Raw genomic sequence first — 16,871 nt, 5'->3', positions numbered from 1 at the left:
AATTACCCGTGGAAATCCACCAGTACCACTGGCATTAAAAACATTATTACAAGCTTAACGTTTTGAATCGAGCTAAGGCAAGAAGATCGTTTTGAACACTGGCTGGTTATACTTGCTCAAAAAAATATTTGGATAATGTTTAAACCAAAAAAGTTATGGACTGCAGCTTTAAAAAATATTTTCCCACTATAAATCTATTTCCATTGTGTTAAATTGTCTGTTTGTAATATTCACCGTTCTGACTTAGAAGGTCCATGCAACAGGAACAAACAGCCACCAGCAGAACAGCAGTAGCAAAAGCAGCGGGTAATAGACTTTGAACGGCAATTTAAAGACAGACAGTCATTATTAATGGAATGCAGCTGATTTTAAAGATATACTTTCAACTTTGGTCATCCGTTGAATGAAACTGTTTACATAATAGTGCCATCTGGTGGGTTTTTGAATAACAGCAGCTCAAACAGCATCAAAGTACTGTGAGCTGGTGCTCAGCTGTCAGCTACCTGGTGGAGGTTGTCTGTAGGGGGTTCGTGGAAAGCATCCACCCAGCGCTTCCTGAAGAGCACGGGAGTCACCGGCCCCAAACTCAGAAAGACTCTGAAAGACCTGGCCGAGTGCTGAGCAGGAAGCTTTTGGCTTTGCTTAAGAAGGAAGGACCAGGCGTGGGGAAAGCAAGGGTCCTAGGGTCAGCTGCTCCACCACCGTGAGATGTTCCGGGATTAATGGAGCGAAACCTCAATGAAGGGTGGCTCCCGGTTGATGACCCTGCAGCTATACTCGCAATGGCACTGTCGGAGGGGCGGCAAGCAGAAATGCTCAGCAGGCAGTCGTTCAGACACTTGCCTGTGCTACCACCTTATTCGTTTTATAATTATTTATTTAATATTCTTGTAATCTGGCTTGAGGGGGAGTAAATCATAGGATCATTTTAATTTTAGGTAATTTATCACTTTAATAACATTGGAAAACATCACATGATTGTGAGAGTAACAGTGAAAATTGTCACTTTGACGTATGATAGGTGGTATGATATTCACTTCACAAAAAGTAAAAAAAAAAAAAATTGTATTAGGTTGATTTAACAACTGTTTTCTAAACCTGCAAGTGCCCTGAATGACTAAATGACACTCACCAGTAACAGTCACAGTGACGCTCCTCATGATGCTGAAACTGGATGCTGGAAGGAGACAATTTTTGACCGTACTCATTTTACACATGCACATGTATAACATATAATTTAATGAATAACTTAAATGTACAGTATAGCATTTTTCACCACTAGGGGTCGCTAACCTATTTACAATAACAAAGGCGTAGATTGATGACGCAACATTTGCAAAGAATTATGGATCTTGTCATCAACGTCAAGCCGACCGATCTAATAATGTTTATGGATGACTGAATACATATGAAGCAGGTCAGGATTGCTAAGAGACAGCTATCAGCTCCATACGCGACGCGACTCCCGCGGATATAAAAGGAATATGGACATTTCATTCTACCGAACTACACGCAGAATTACTACTCACAGGTCAGTTTATTAGACAAATTAAACTTGTGAGGTAACGCAGGGCTGTTTCACTTGGTCTAACATTACACTAGCACACTAAACTTGATTTTGAATGTGTTGAAATGTATGTGTTAGTCTGTCTGTATGAGACTAGCAGTAAGATAGATCAACATTAGCATAACATACAGATCATATTCTGATATTTTATCATTGTTAAACTATAAAACATTGATTAGTTTTATGTAAATGTGCTCACCTGTTTAATAAAGTACATGTAGGAGCGGTCGAAGTCTCGGACGTGGACCTCTCGTTTATATACTGTCTATGGGAGCTCTCGGCATCTCGAAAACACCGCGCTGATATTGATTCTCATTTTAGTTCTCCTTTTTTATCCAAAGTCTGCTTGCCATGGTCCATAATGTTTGAACGAAACAACAACAGCCTGCAAATAGACATTGCGAACTACAAAGTTGTCCGCGTCAGTCGCTTTGGTTACTATCAGACGGCTCTGCTTCATAGCTCTGGTTGCCATGGCAGCACGAGCGGAAACCAGGGACAATGCGGATATGTATGGCAAGCCGTTTTAACTTTTATTCATTTCCAGGATATGAATCCTTGATATCAACAATTCAATTTTCACTAGTTAAAATTATAATTCTTGATATCAGGAATAATGTTTCTACTAGTAACAATGGCAATTTTTGATATCAGGAATTACATTTCAACTAGTAAAAATGTTCATTCTTAATATCAACAATTTAATTTTAATTAGTAAAAACTATAATTCTTGATATTAACAATTGAATTTCAACTAGTAAAAACTATAATTCTTGATATTAACAATTTATATCCTGGGAATGGCAATAGGCAAGCTGTTTTGACTTTTAATCATTTGCAGGATATGAATTCTTGATGTCAACAACTAAATTTTCACTAGTTAAAATGATTGTTATTGATATCAGGAATTAGATTTCTACTAGTAACAATGGCTATTTTTGATATCAGGAATTACATTTCCACTAGTAACAATGCTAATTCTTGATATCAGCATTTACATTTTCACTAGTTAAAATGATAATTCTTGATATCAACAATTGAATTTCAACTAGTAAAAACTATAATTGTTGATATCTGTAATTGTATTTTCACTAGTGAAATGTCACCATAGGCTGCCATTCAAAATCAATTGTTGATATCAAGAATTGATTTCTTACTAGTTAAAATTCCAGTTTCACATATCAGAAATACAATTCTTACTAGTAAAAACCTTTATTTTTGATATCAAGAATTCAATTGTCACTAGTTGAAATGTCTATTCTTGATATCAACAATTTAATTGCTACTAGTAACAATGTTCATTTTCGATATCAATAATTCCATTTTCACTAGTGACAATGTTAATATCTGATATCATGAATGTGATTGTTACTAGTAAGAAAGCCATTTTAGATATCTGAAATTATATTGATATCAGAAATACATTTTCAGATATCAAAAATGAAACATTTTACTAGTAGCAATTAAATTGTTGATATCAAGAATAGACATTTCAACTAGTGACGATTGAATTATTGATATCAGTAATTGCCATTTTTACTAGTAACAATGTAATTCTTGATATCAACAATTATATTTCTACTAGTAAGAAATCAATTCTTGATATCAACAATTGATTTTGAATGGCAGCCTATGGTGACATTTCACTAGTGAAAATACAATTGTTGATATCAACAATTAAATTGTTGATATCAACAATTGTATTTTTGATATCAACAATTACATTCTTGATATCAACAATTGAATTGTTGATATCAAGAATTGAATTGTTGATATCAAAAATACAATTGTTGATATCAACAATTTAATTGTTGATATCAACAATTCATATCCTACATGTGTTTTAAATGTTAAAAGGGCGACAAAACTATTACAGATATCAAAAATGTATTTCTTACTAGTTAAAATTCTGAATACACATATCAGAAATACAATTCTTACTAGTAAAAACCTTTATTTTTGATATCAAGAATTCAGTTGTCACTAGTTCACTGTAAAACCTAAGACTGAAAGTTACTAAACTAAATGAGTACATTTAACTTATTTTTAAAAAAAAGTTAGTTTAACTTAATAAAATATGTGATATTAACTCAAAAACTGCAATGTATTAAGCAGAACTTAAACCGAATAAGTTATGAATAACCTATTTGTTATTTTAGCTTTTAAATTTTATTTTTCAAGAAATTACTTTTGTATAAGGAGATGAAATAAACACTTAAATACATACATTTAACATGTTCTGCTTCATTTGAAGCCTACATTTAGGTCTCTCTACGGCGTTCTCCCTCACGCACCGAAAACCCCGCGTATTTATTTCAATCTGCCCATCCCCCACAGCTCAGCTCACACACGAAGTAACTCGGAGTCGGAACAGAATGGCGGCCATGGAGAGATTTAACAGGTAAGCACGGCAAAATGCTTCGTCCTCTTTAGAGCACTTGTACGTTTAACGTTGTATTGTCGTTACTCTTCATCTTAAGAAGACCGACTAGCTAAAGTAACGTAGGCTACTATAACTACTGTAATAAGACTAAGTTATGCCATTTGTGTCACGTCACAGAAACGCCAAGCCAACGCGACATTGCATTTAGCACTAACTTAGAGATTTTTTTTTAATCAGCGGCAGTAATTTAGTTGTACTGTGAGTACACGACAGTTTTGTCACTGGAACAGTAATTTATATGTGTGTGCGTTTTGTCACATTTTTACAGAGCGTGTCCCGCGCAAATTTGGATATTTATCAGTGAGGACGAAACTGACTGACTCCACTAGTGCTAACGTTAACCGTCATTCACACGGCAAAAACTAAAGAAATAGGTAACGTTAATACAAGCTGACATACTCTTTTATTTATTATGTTGTGAGTAAACCACAGAAGTGGAAAATTAATATTTTTTTGTGTTTTCTCATTTTAGCGTAAACAAACGTGTCCCGCGCAATTTTGGATATTGTGAGGAGACTAGCAGCTATAACGTTATCGTCCACCGACCGATATACCGGCAAAAACTAAATAAAAAAGGTAATACAAGCTGACCTATTTCTTCATTTATAATGCTGTGAGTAAACTTAAGTTTTTTCAGTGGAAGATTAATTAATTTCTGTGTGTTTTCTCACATTTTTGCTTAGACAAAAGTGTCCCGAGCCATTTTGGATCATTATCAGTGATTGAGACTACCATCCACCGCCCGTCATTCACATGGCAACAACTGCAGAAATAGGTAATACAAGCTGACTTATTCCTTTATTTATTATGCTGTGAGTAACGTAAACCAATTTTTTGACAGTGGAAAACTAATTAATATTTTGTGTTTTTTCTCACATTTTGTCATAGACAAATGTGTCCCTTGGGCAATTTTGGATATCGGTGAGGAGACTATCAACCACCGACCGTCATTCATACGAAAAAAAAAAAAGGTAATACAAGCTGACATATTTCCTCATTTATAATGATGAGTAAACTACAGTTTTGTCAGTGTAAGAGTAATTCATATTTTTGTGTTTTCTCACGTATTTGCATAGACAAACGTGTTCCGTGCAATTTAGGGTCTAGTGAGGAGACTGACTGACTATCCTCCACATCGACTGTCATTCACGTGGCAAAAATGAAAGAAAAAGGTACTACAAACTGACCTATTCTATTTATTATGCTGTGAGTAAATTACATTTTTGTCAGTGGAAAATGTATTAATTTTTTTTTTTTTTTTTCACAGTTCAAAATAGACAAACGTGTCCTGCGCATTTTTGGATCTATTTCAGTAAGAAGACTGACTGACTATCCTCCAGTGACTGTCATTCACATGGCAAAAACTAAAGAAAAAGGTAATTTCCCAGGGAAAGCAAGAACTGAGAACTGATAAGAATGTAAAATGTGCACCTTGAAATGCAATGTAAGTCATTTTGGATCTTGTCAAATCTAGTTGTACTGTCAATCTCAAAGCTCTTTTCCATTTTAGATGTGTTTGTGTGTTTTTATAGTGAAAACAAATGCTGCCGCTCAGTCTTTTTGCCACTTAGCCGACGGTGACGTCACGCATAACCTCTATTCTAGCATTTATGCTGTGAGTAAACCAGTTTTGTCAGTGGAAGATTAATGTTTTTTTTGTTTGTTTGTTTATTCACAGTTCGCCAGACAGAAGTCATGTGCAGTTTTGTATTTTGGACAGTGAGGAGACTGACTGACCATCTTTCACAACATTCATCACTGAGAACCTTTTGTAAAATAAATTATTTTTCAATAAATACTATTAATAACTGCATCCTTTTCTTTGACCATTTCTTTATACCAGGGTTCCTCAAACTCGGTCCTGGAGGGCCACTGTCCTGCAGAGTTTAGCTCCAACACTGATCAAACACACCTGAGCAAGCTGATCAATGTCTTCAGGATCTCTAGAAACTCACAGCTAGGTGTGTTTGATCAGGGTTGGAGCTAAACTGTGCAGGACAGTGGCCCTCCAGGACCGAGTTTGAGGAACCCTGCTTTATACCAATGTTTTTCCTTTGTCTTATAAAACTTTATTAATTTGAGTTAAATCAACTTAAATCATTTACCGCAATCGGTTTCCTAAAACCATTTGAGTAGCTATATAGTTGTTATGACTTGATTAGATTTATTAAATGAACTCAAACCAGTTAGTTTAAATGGTTTAAATTACTTTAAAAGTTTAATGGAATGAACTTAAAATATTCAAGTTACATATACTCAAAATGAATGACTAAACGAACACTAAATTATGAGTGAATATGACTCAATATATATAAGTTCACAATACTCATATGTATTTATTTTAAAACTTAAATGGTTTGCCGCAATTAGTTTCCTTAATCGGTTTGAGTTGAGTTAACTTGTTGGGTTTTACAGTGTTGAAATGTCTATTCTTGATATCAACAATTTAATTGCTACTAGTAACAATGTTCATTTTTGATATCAATAATTCCATTTTCACTAGTGACAATGATAATTTCTGATATCATGAATGTGATTGTTACTAGTAAGAAAGCCATTTTAGATATATGAAATAATATTGATATCAGAAATACATTTTTAGATATCAAAAATGAAAATTTTTACTAGTAGCAATTCAATTGTTGATATCAATAATATATATTTCAACTAGTGACAATTGAATTATTGATATCAGTAATTCACATTTTTACTAGTAACAATGTAATTATTGATATCAAAAATTATATTTCTACTAGTAAGAAATCAATTCTTGATATCAACAATTGATTTTGAATGGCAGCCTATGTATGGCAAGCCGTTTTAACTTTTATTCATTTCCGGGATATGAATTGTTGATATCAAGAATTACATTTTTGATATCAACAATTACATTTTTTGATATCAAAAATGTAATTCTTGATATCAAAAATGTAATTGTTGATATCAACAATTGAATTCTTGATATCAACAATTTAATTCTTGATATCAAAAATATAATTCTTGATATCAACAATTGAATTCTTGATATCAACAATTGTATTTTCACTAGTGAAATGTCACCATAGGCTGCCATTCAAAATCAATTGTTGATATCAAGAATTGATTTCTTACTAGTAGAAATATAATTGTTGATATCAAGAATTACATTGTTACTAGTAAAAATGGCAATTACTGATATCAATAATTCAATTGTCACTAGTTGAAATGTCTATTCTTGATATCAACAATTTAATTGCTACTAGTAACAATGTTAATTTTTGATATCTGAAAATGTATTTCTGATATCAATATTATTTCAGATATCTAAAATGGCTTTCTTACTAGTAACAATCACATTCATGATATCAGAAATTAACATTGTCACTAGTGAAAATGGAATTATTGATATCAAAAATGAACATTGTTACTAGTAGCAATTAAATTGTTGATATCAAGAATAGACATTTCAACTAGTGACAATTGAATTCTTGATATCAAAAATAAAGGTTTTTACTAGTAAGAATTGTATTTCTGATATGTGAAACTGGAATTTTAACTAGTAAGAAATCAATTCTTGATATCAACAATTGATTTTGAATGGCAGCCTATGGTGACATTTCACTAGTGAAAATACAATTACAGATATCAACAATTATAGTTTTTACTAGTTGAAATTCAGTTGTTGATATCAAGAATTATCATTTTAACTAGTGAAAATGTAAATTCTGATATCAAGAATTAGCATTGTTACTAGTGGAAATGTAATTCCTGATATCAAAAATAGCCATTGTTACTAGTAGAAATCTAATTCCTGATATCAATAACAATCATTTTAACTAGTGAAAATTTAGTTGTTGATATCAAGAATTCATATCCTGCGAATGATTAAAAGTCAAAACGGCTTGCCTATTTATGGCAAGCCGTTTTAACTTTTATTCATTTCCGGGATATGAATTGTTGATATCAAGAATTACATTTTTGATATCAACAATTACATTTTTTGATATCAAAAATGTAATTCTTGATATCAAAAATGTAATTGTTGATATCAACAATTGAATTCTTGATATCAACAATTTAATTCTTGATATCAAAAATATAATTCTTGATATCAACAATTGAATTCTTGATATCAACAATTGTATTTTCACTAGTGAAATGTCACCATAGGCTGCCATTCAAAATCAATTGTTGATATCAAGAATTGATTTCTTACTAGTAGAAATATAATTGTTGATATCAAGAATTACATTGTTACTAGTAAAAATGGCAATTACTGATATCAATAATTCAATTGTCACTAGTTGAAATGTCTATTCTTGATATCAACAATTTAATTGCTACTAGTAACAATGTTAATTTTTGATATCTGAAAATGTATTTCTGATATCAATATTATTTCAGATATCTAAAATGGCTTTCTTACTAGTAACAATCACATTCATGATATCAGAAATTAACATTGTCACTAGTGAAAATGGAATTATTGATATCAAAAATGAACATTGTTACTAGTAGCAATTAAATTGTTGATATCAAGAATAGACATTTCAACTAGTGACAATTGAATTCTTGATATCAAAAATAAAGGTTTTTACTAGTAAGAATTGTATTTCTGATATGTGAAACTGGAATTTTAACTAGTAAGAAATCAATTCTTGATATCAACAATTGATTTTGAATGGCAGCCTATGGTGACATTTCACTAGTGAAAATACAATTACAGATATCAACAATTATAGTTTTTACTAGTTGAAATTCAGTTGTTGATATCAAGAATTATCATTTTAACTAGTGAAAATGTAAATTCTGATATCAAGAATTAGCATTGTTACTAGTGGAAATGTAATTCCTGATATCAAAAATAGCCATTGTTACTAGTAGAAATCTAATTCCTGATATCAATAACAATCATTTTAACTAGTGAAAATTTAGTTGTTGATATCAAGAATTCATATCCTGCGAATGATTAAAAGTCAAAACGGCTTGCCTATTGCCATTCCCAGGATATAAATTGTTAATATCAAGAATTATAGTTTTTACTAGTTGAAATTCAATTGTTAATATCAAGAATTATAGTTTTTACTAATTAAAATTAAATTGTTGATATCAAGAATGAACATTTTTACTAGTTGAAATGTAATTCCTGATATCAAAAATTGCCATTGTTACTAGTAGAAACATTATTCCTGATATCAAGAATTATAATTTTAACTAGTGAAAATTTAATTGTTGATATCAAGGATTCATATCCTGGAAATGAATAAAAGTTAAAACGGCTTGCCATAGCCTATGGTGACATTTCACTAGTGAAAATATAATTACAGATATCAAGAATTCAATTGTTGATATCAAGAATTACATTTTTGATATCAACAATTAAATTGTTGATATCAAGAATTCAATTGTTGATATCAAAAATTAAATTGTTGATATCAAGAATTACATTTTTGATATCAAAAAATGTAATTGTTGATATCAAAAATGTAATTGTTGATATCAACAATTCATATCCCGGAAATGAATAAAAGTTAAAACGGCTTGCCATAGATATGACGGCATTGGCGGCGACAAAACGGAAATAAAGAAACGGGATGTTTATTTTGATGTTTCTGGGCAAGTTCAGCAGACAGTGAGGTTCGGGTTTGTTCCGATCAGAGCTCGTGAGTGGAGAGCGCATTTCTGAATATTCCGCTCCGCTCGTCCACTTCGTAAAAGTAATGATATGAATGCGTCTAAATGTGTCTAAATACGCCATGAATGTGAATTATATGCTGAGTTTCGGTTCATTTATGAGACGAACTCCAGTTCACTCGCCGACGCCTCCATGTCGTGATTCTACGGCGACGCATTGCTGCCACAAACATATTATTTTTCCCCCCAATTATGTCATAATAACGAGATCTTATGTCGTTTTAACGACATCGTTTCTCATAATAACGAGATGTTTAGTCGTTAAAACGACATCTTTTTTTGCCCTTATGTGTAGTCATGTACAAAATATGCCTTTATCCACATGAAATTGACAGCCTATCGCGCCTTTATCAGACGTTCAAAAAGCTTAAGCAAATAGTAGCAGCCCCCAATCATGCAAAATTCATTAATGAGGCCCTTTTTGAAAATATATTTTAGGCTTTTTTATATTTTATATATACATTTTTTTAATATGATATATTATATAGGCCTAATAAGATTTATTTTTGTTAATAGGCTATATCTCCATGTGATTAGCATGATTCAGCCTGAGAGAGTTGCTCAGAGTTGCACATCTTTCATAATGTATGATGACATAGTTCACATAGTTTGATAAAGACAACAATGCATTGCTAACATAAGATACTCAAACAAGATGATATCAAACAGTTTCTCAGTCCAGCACACAGAAAACACACACAGTTGTGAGATTACAGTCTTAGGAGAATAATATGAGAAGGAGACTGTCAAGTGAGTTGCTCAGGCTGACACGCATAACTTTGTTAAATGAAACTTAATTTCTCTCTCATAGCAAACCTGATAAAGTTTGCAGTTATGCTTTATGTTGCTGGTTTAAAAGGGTGAGGGTTAATGGATATTTATCTGATAAAGGAATATGAGTTAAGAGCTAATTAAAGGTTTAAAGTTAAAGGTAGACTTACTCAAAGAAGAGCACAGCACTGGGAGAAATCAAGAAAATGTAAAATTGCAATTATCAAACAAAGATGGTTATAGTTACTCAGTTACAACAGAGAAAAATAAAATATATATATTGTCTCTGTTTACACTAGGTGAGCGTCTCGTTACTATTGTAATCTCTGTTCGGTGATGGAGGGAATGAGACGTGATGTCAATGACTGACACAGGGGTCACAGATCCCTAAACACCTCTGAGACTTCTTCAGATCCCTAAACACCTCTGAGACTTCAGATCCCTAAACACCTCTGAGACTTCAGGGCCCGTATCCCTAAAGATTCTGAGAATCCTCTCAGAGAGCTCCTAACTTAACCTAAAAATTCCTTGCCAGGAGTTTTAGCTTAGAAGTGATTCCAGAACATTTTCAGTGAACTCTGAGCAAGGAATGGATGGAAAATCCTATCTTAGTGAGGAGGTGTGGTTGACCCCGTTGCTAGGTATGAGTCATCATTTCAAAAGCCGTAATTGGTTGATCCTACAAGTTTGATGAAAATGAACTTTTGGTGATATGAGCAAAGATGTACCCTCAAATCAATAAACATAATTATACACTCTAATCTTATACAGACTGTAATTGTAAATAATATTTCACATTGAAGAAAATATCTGGAAAATGAATAGTAAGCTGTAGGGGTTATAGCCTAACATTAGAATCTAAAATATGTGAAAACTTAAGCTCATTACACCCTGTTCAAATAATGATTCGTGTCTTATTTGCTCATATTAATATCCTAGCTGGCATATTTTGTACTTTCACTCCCATATGGACCCCATTGAAAACAAGATGGCCTATCTCAAGGGGCTGTCCTTAATGAAGTAGTAATTGCATCTCTAAGGAGATCCACCACAAACATGATTCCTGCACGATCCAATCTGTAGCGTCTCAATAATTCCCTGTCATCCAGTGTTTGCAGAACATCTCTCCTGCCTCCTCTGTTGGCCATTTTGTGCAGCTGCTTAGGGGAACTCCTAAGCCACTAAAAGTCCTCTTCCCTGCTCTTAGCAGATCTCGCCTTAGGAGCCCTTTTAAGCGCTAGGAATCTTGAGGAATAGCTTTTATATTAACTGGGATTCTCGTGTCACTTTTAGGGGATATTCTAAGAAAACGTCATGACTCTGAGAATTTTCTTAGAATTTGGCCGCTAGGAGCCACTTTTTGCACAAAAATTCTTTAGGGATACGGGCCCAGATCCCTAAACACCTCTGAGACTTCAGATCCCTAAACACCTCTGAGACTTCAGATCCCTAAACACCTCTGAGACTTCTTCAGATCCCTAAACACCTCTGAGACTTCTTCAGATCCCTAAATACCTCTGAGACTTCAGATCCCTAAACACCTCTGAGACTTCAGATCCCTAAACACCTCTGAGACTTCTTCAGATCCCTAAACACCTCTGAGACTTCAGATCCCTAAACACCTCTGAGACTTCTTCAGATCCCTAAACTCCTCTGAGACTTCAGATCCCTAAACACCTCTGAGACTTCAGATCCCTAAACACCTCTGAGACTTCTTCAGATCCCTAAACACCTCTGAGACTTCAGATCCCTAAACACCTCTGAGACTTCTTCAGATCCCTAAACACCTGAGACTTCTTCAGATCCCTAAACACCACTGAGACTTCAGATCCCTAAACACCACTGAGACTTCAGATCCCTAAACACCTCCGAGACTTCAGATCCCTAAACACCTCCGAGACTTCAGATCCCTAAACACCTCTGAGACTTCTTCAGATCCCTAAACACCTCCGAGACTTCAGATCCCTAAACACCTCTGAGACTTCAGATCCCTAAACACCTCTGAGACTTCAGATCCCTAAACACCTCTGAGACTTCAGATCCCTAAACACCTCTGAGACTTCAGATCCCTAAACACCTCTGAGACTTCAGATCCCTAAACACCTCTGAGACTTCTGATCCCTAAACTCCTCTGAGACTTCAGATCCCTAAACTCCTCTGATACTTCAGATCCCTAAACACCTCTGAGACTTCTTCAGATCCCTAAACACCTCTGAGACTTCAGATCCCTAAACACCTCTGAGACTTCAGATCCCTAAACACCTCTTAGACTTCAGAAAAGGCCAATGAGAACTGGCGAGTGGAATTTGCATGCTATGGGTATAAAAGGAGCTGGTGTGCATCCACTCATTCAGCGAGAGCTTGTCCCGGGTATTTCAGCAGACAGTTCAACATTGTGACCGGAGGGACACCACGTCTCATTCCCTCCATCAGGGAACAGAGGTTACTATAGTAACTGAGATGTTCTCTGTCAGTCACTTTGACGTGGTCTCGATTATAGTTGACAGTTGTTCACCCAGCTGTGCACGGTTTCGCTCCAGTTCCTTTGTGTTTCTGTATTTGTGTTAGAGTCATTAAGTTCTAAAGGTCTTACCTTGTTGTTCTGGGTAAATGAATATTTTGTTCTAACAAATTTATTTTGTCTGAATGCTTTACAGTAATCAACAATATGATAATGAACAAACCCCAGAAAATATTTATGAAACTTGCGTGAAACAAGAGTTTAGACTGCAATAAAATAAGAAATGGCGAACAAGTAAAATGGCTGAACCGTGTGAAAGACAGTTGTCGTTGGACCCAAAAGTATTGCGCCGTGACGACTACGACAGCAATGCTGCACAATATTGTGATGTTGAGATGCAAGGCAATCATGCAGACGAGGTTAAAGGTCGTAGAGAAGTTTTATTGAGGATTACAGACAGGTGGACATCTGTTTTTGCTCTTTCACTTCTCACATTAAAAATGTTTTTTAATAAATGCTCAAAAAGTGTTAAGTGCTTAAAAATTCAGTAGACTAGCTGAATCTTGCACATGAAAAGCACAATTACACACAGAGACATGCATGAAGAAGTGAGGAATATACCATCGACTTAAAGAAATGTAAATATATTTTTAGCATTATGCTCTTTTAAGGTAAATGATGAGAGATAGTGAAGATATTCTTATTCATATCAGAGTCTCATAAAGACAGAGGTTTACACTTTCTATTTGTATTTTGTATTTATTCATCTATTTTATTTTTGGTTTCATGATTGACTCACTTTTTTCTCTTTTTGCACTTGAGAAACAAAGAAAGATGGGAAAGGAGAAGTGAACAAATGATTAGCAACTATATCTCTGTGATGCTCTATTCAGCCGGTCATCTGTACTTTACTTACTCATTTTGATAATGTACAGGCCAGCCGCTGCGTACACACGCCAACACTATATTACGAGTGGACAACTTCCCTGTACGATATTTACAGTTTGGGTATATCGACCCAGATTGTAATCTACACGTGACCACGTTAAAAGTTGTGGTGCTCCGAAACAGGTTTCCGCCCTGTGGAGTTCCTCCGCCACAAACTGGGTAAATTTCATAATCATTTGCTTGTATGAAGGTGTTGACAGGTTTGCAGCCACCGTCAGGTGCAGTGATGCGTCTCCTTTGGATTTCACTGGTACACATTTCCCTGTTCACAAAAGGACCCACGTGCTGATTGAGGAAATTGTAATAACCGGCTGGTTGACCATGAGTGGAGAACGACACACACAAGACCAGCAGCAGAATCACAGCAGACTGATGAATCTCCATGACCTGCTGAACAATACACACATCAAAACACCTTTACTGACATTACGTGATTAACAAAATGCTGTTGAGACCCTTCCTTTGTTTTTACTTGCACATAGTTTATGTTAACACAGCTGTGCACTTTTTTGTGCATAGTCCAGTGCCTTTGTTTTTCTCTATTATATATTATATTATATTATTATATTACTATATTATATATATATATATCTTATTGCTGAGTAAAGTTCTAAAATGCTTACCTTGTTCTGGGTAAATGAATATTTTGTTGTTTTCTTTTGCCTGAAGGTTTTACAGTAATCAACAGCACGATGATGAACAAACCTTAGAAAGTGTTGATGAATCTTGCTCCACTGTTGTCCATCAGTACCGCTGGAGTATTTATTACTGAAGTGACCTTTAAACACTGGACAGTGCAAACATGACCTTATTCAGTTGACGGGAATTTCATCAACCTTATTTGTTATTTGCAAATATTCAACAAGGAAAACATTAATAGTGTTTCAAAGTCCAGTTTCTGAAATGAAATATCTAAAATATCCTGTTGTGAGTAACACTGTTGATTTGATTGTTTTAATCTAAATCGGTGGTTGTCAGATCAAGTTAAACATACAGTATGGATCACAAAACCAGTCGCATGTCGCACGGGTATATTTGTGGCAATAGTTAACAATACATTGTATGGGTCAAAATGATAGATTTTTTTTTATGCCAAAAATCATTAGGATATTAGATAAAGATCATGTCCCATGAAGATATTTTGTAAATTTCCTACCATAAATATACAAAACATTTATTTTTGTGAGTGAATGCAGCACAATCGCAAACATAAATGAACAACTTTAAAGGTGATTTTCTCAATGGTTCGATTTTTTTGCACCCTCAGATTTTCAAATAGTTTTATCTCGGTCAAATATTGTTCTATCCTAACACACTGTTACCGGCCTCAGACCTAGGGGATATCTGGGCTGGCAGCAAAGGACACACAGGCAGTGAAGCACTGTGTAGGCTACTTATGAAAACAGTGCGAAACAATAAAAGAGACAGACAAAATGAGTGTCGTTTCCTTGTCGTTCCCTTGGCAGTTTACTTCTGAGATCGCAGTCGCAACCGGACGGGAGAAAGCTAGTCTCTATATTGTGTTAACATGTGAATCATCTATTCTTACTGTTCACAGTAAATGTAAGAGTGTGGGCATTGCCTTAAGGGTCTAATGATTAGACACACAAAGCTATAATAAAATTGTAGATCAGAAATGAGATGGCCAAATAAAAAGCACATTTCAATTAGTTTCCACGGTGGTGTGATTTACCACATTTTAAGAACCACTCGCTCTAAATACACAGAAATGTGACTCTCAGTCATAAAACAATTCTGTTAATAAATGTTGATTTATCGATGATTTATTGATCTCAGTGTGTGGACACTGAAAACTACTCTGAAAGATGATTTTCAATGTGGATGTCCTGCTTACCTCAGTTCACTTTATATTTACGTCAGACTGCAATGGAATGGAGCCAAGGGGAATATTTGAGAAACAGTTTAGTCTGAGCAGTGAGCATACTTGTTTGTTATTGATACTTTACCTTACTGGTTAAACATTCATTTTTATCCTATGTTAATGGAAATGATCTAAGCAAAATAATCTGACCATGGCATGCAGAAATAGTAATATAATAGTAGCAGAAATAAGCATGTCAAACCTCATACAGTTTTTGCATCTATACCAGTAATGATATGGAGCAAACTCTACCTTTGTATGACAGCTTACTTATAGATACCAAATTTCCAAAGTAGAGATGAGAAGAGAGAAAAATACCCTGCCTGTTTTAATATCTGATTCACATCATTCCCACCAATGTGTCAATCAGGGAAATCGGATCTGTTAATGTGATGTGATGTTTGTACCAGTTTCACTAATGTTGGGGTGAATCATGGAGACCATCTCCTTAAATCACACAAGTTTTTGCCACTGGCAAAGTTTCTGAGACTGAAATTAAGGATGTCCCACTAAATTTATTATATTTACAGATTGAAAAGTTTGATAGGAGCACAGCTCAATTTAGTCATCTTTAGAAATAGGAACACATTTCTCCCTCTCACGTGAAGATCAGAGAGATCAGAGAAGTCAGAGATGATTCATTATAACATCTGCCGGTACTGTATCTTCAATCTGGACGCTCAAGCAAGGCCTGCTTTTATTCCATTTCACAAGGCATTCTGACGGTCAGTTAAACGTGACCTCTCGCTTGATTTGACCGACTGTTTAAAAGCAAGTGTGAATGAAAGCCAGTAGTGCAGTGGGATTTTGGTCTGGTGACGCAGTGGGACATTATTAAGATTCCTCTGAGATAAACTGAATGAAGCACAAGATGAGATTCAGTCCTTCCTCTTTCCTCTCAGTGACGGGAGCGAAACGCTCAAGAACCTGCTGATGCTTATTTGAAAGAGTTAAACACGGCTTACAGTTAATAAGAATAAAATGTGTATTTTTTATTTTTTTTTGATGGTCCTTTAAAGTTTAACAGATGAAAAAAATATTTTTCAGTTTTATTAAATCAGTGCAATATCTGTCATTCTCATGTTCTGTGTACTGCACGATTACGGCTCGAATAACACAATTTTAT

General features: G+C 34.5%; 1 protein-coding gene and 2 long non-coding RNA genes across 3 annotated transcripts in view; 2 read left to right on the top strand and 1 right to left on the bottom strand.

Moving 5' to 3' along the window:
- LOC311084795 (CD48 antigen-like) overlaps positions 1–16,871 on the top strand; it is a 76,208-nt gene that overhangs the window by 13,014 nt on the left and 46,323 nt on the right. The window lies entirely within an intron of this gene.
- On the top strand, positions 3,713–5,823 carry LOC311085423. Its single transcript, XR_014606820.1, has 8 exons — positions 3,713–3,968; positions 4,279–4,384; positions 4,483–4,586; positions 4,694–4,785; positions 4,899–4,981; positions 5,087–5,182; positions 5,278–5,386; positions 5,689–5,823. It is a non-coding gene; the product is annotated as an uncharacterized lncRNA (long non-coding RNA).
- On the bottom strand, positions 13,336–14,693 carry LOC311084816. Its single transcript, XR_014606611.1, has 2 exons — positions 14,487–14,693; positions 13,336–14,253 (listed from the first exon to the last, which is right to left on the bottom strand). It is a non-coding gene; the product is annotated as an uncharacterized lncRNA (long non-coding RNA).

This window comes from Abramis brama (genome assembly GCF_963993115.1).
Source record: "Abramis brama genome assembly, chromosome: 6".
Lineage (NCBI taxonomy): Eukaryota > Metazoa > Chordata > Actinopteri > Cypriniformes > Leuciscidae > Abramis > Abramis brama.
This window is presented reverse-complemented; position numbering and strand designations above follow the sequence as displayed.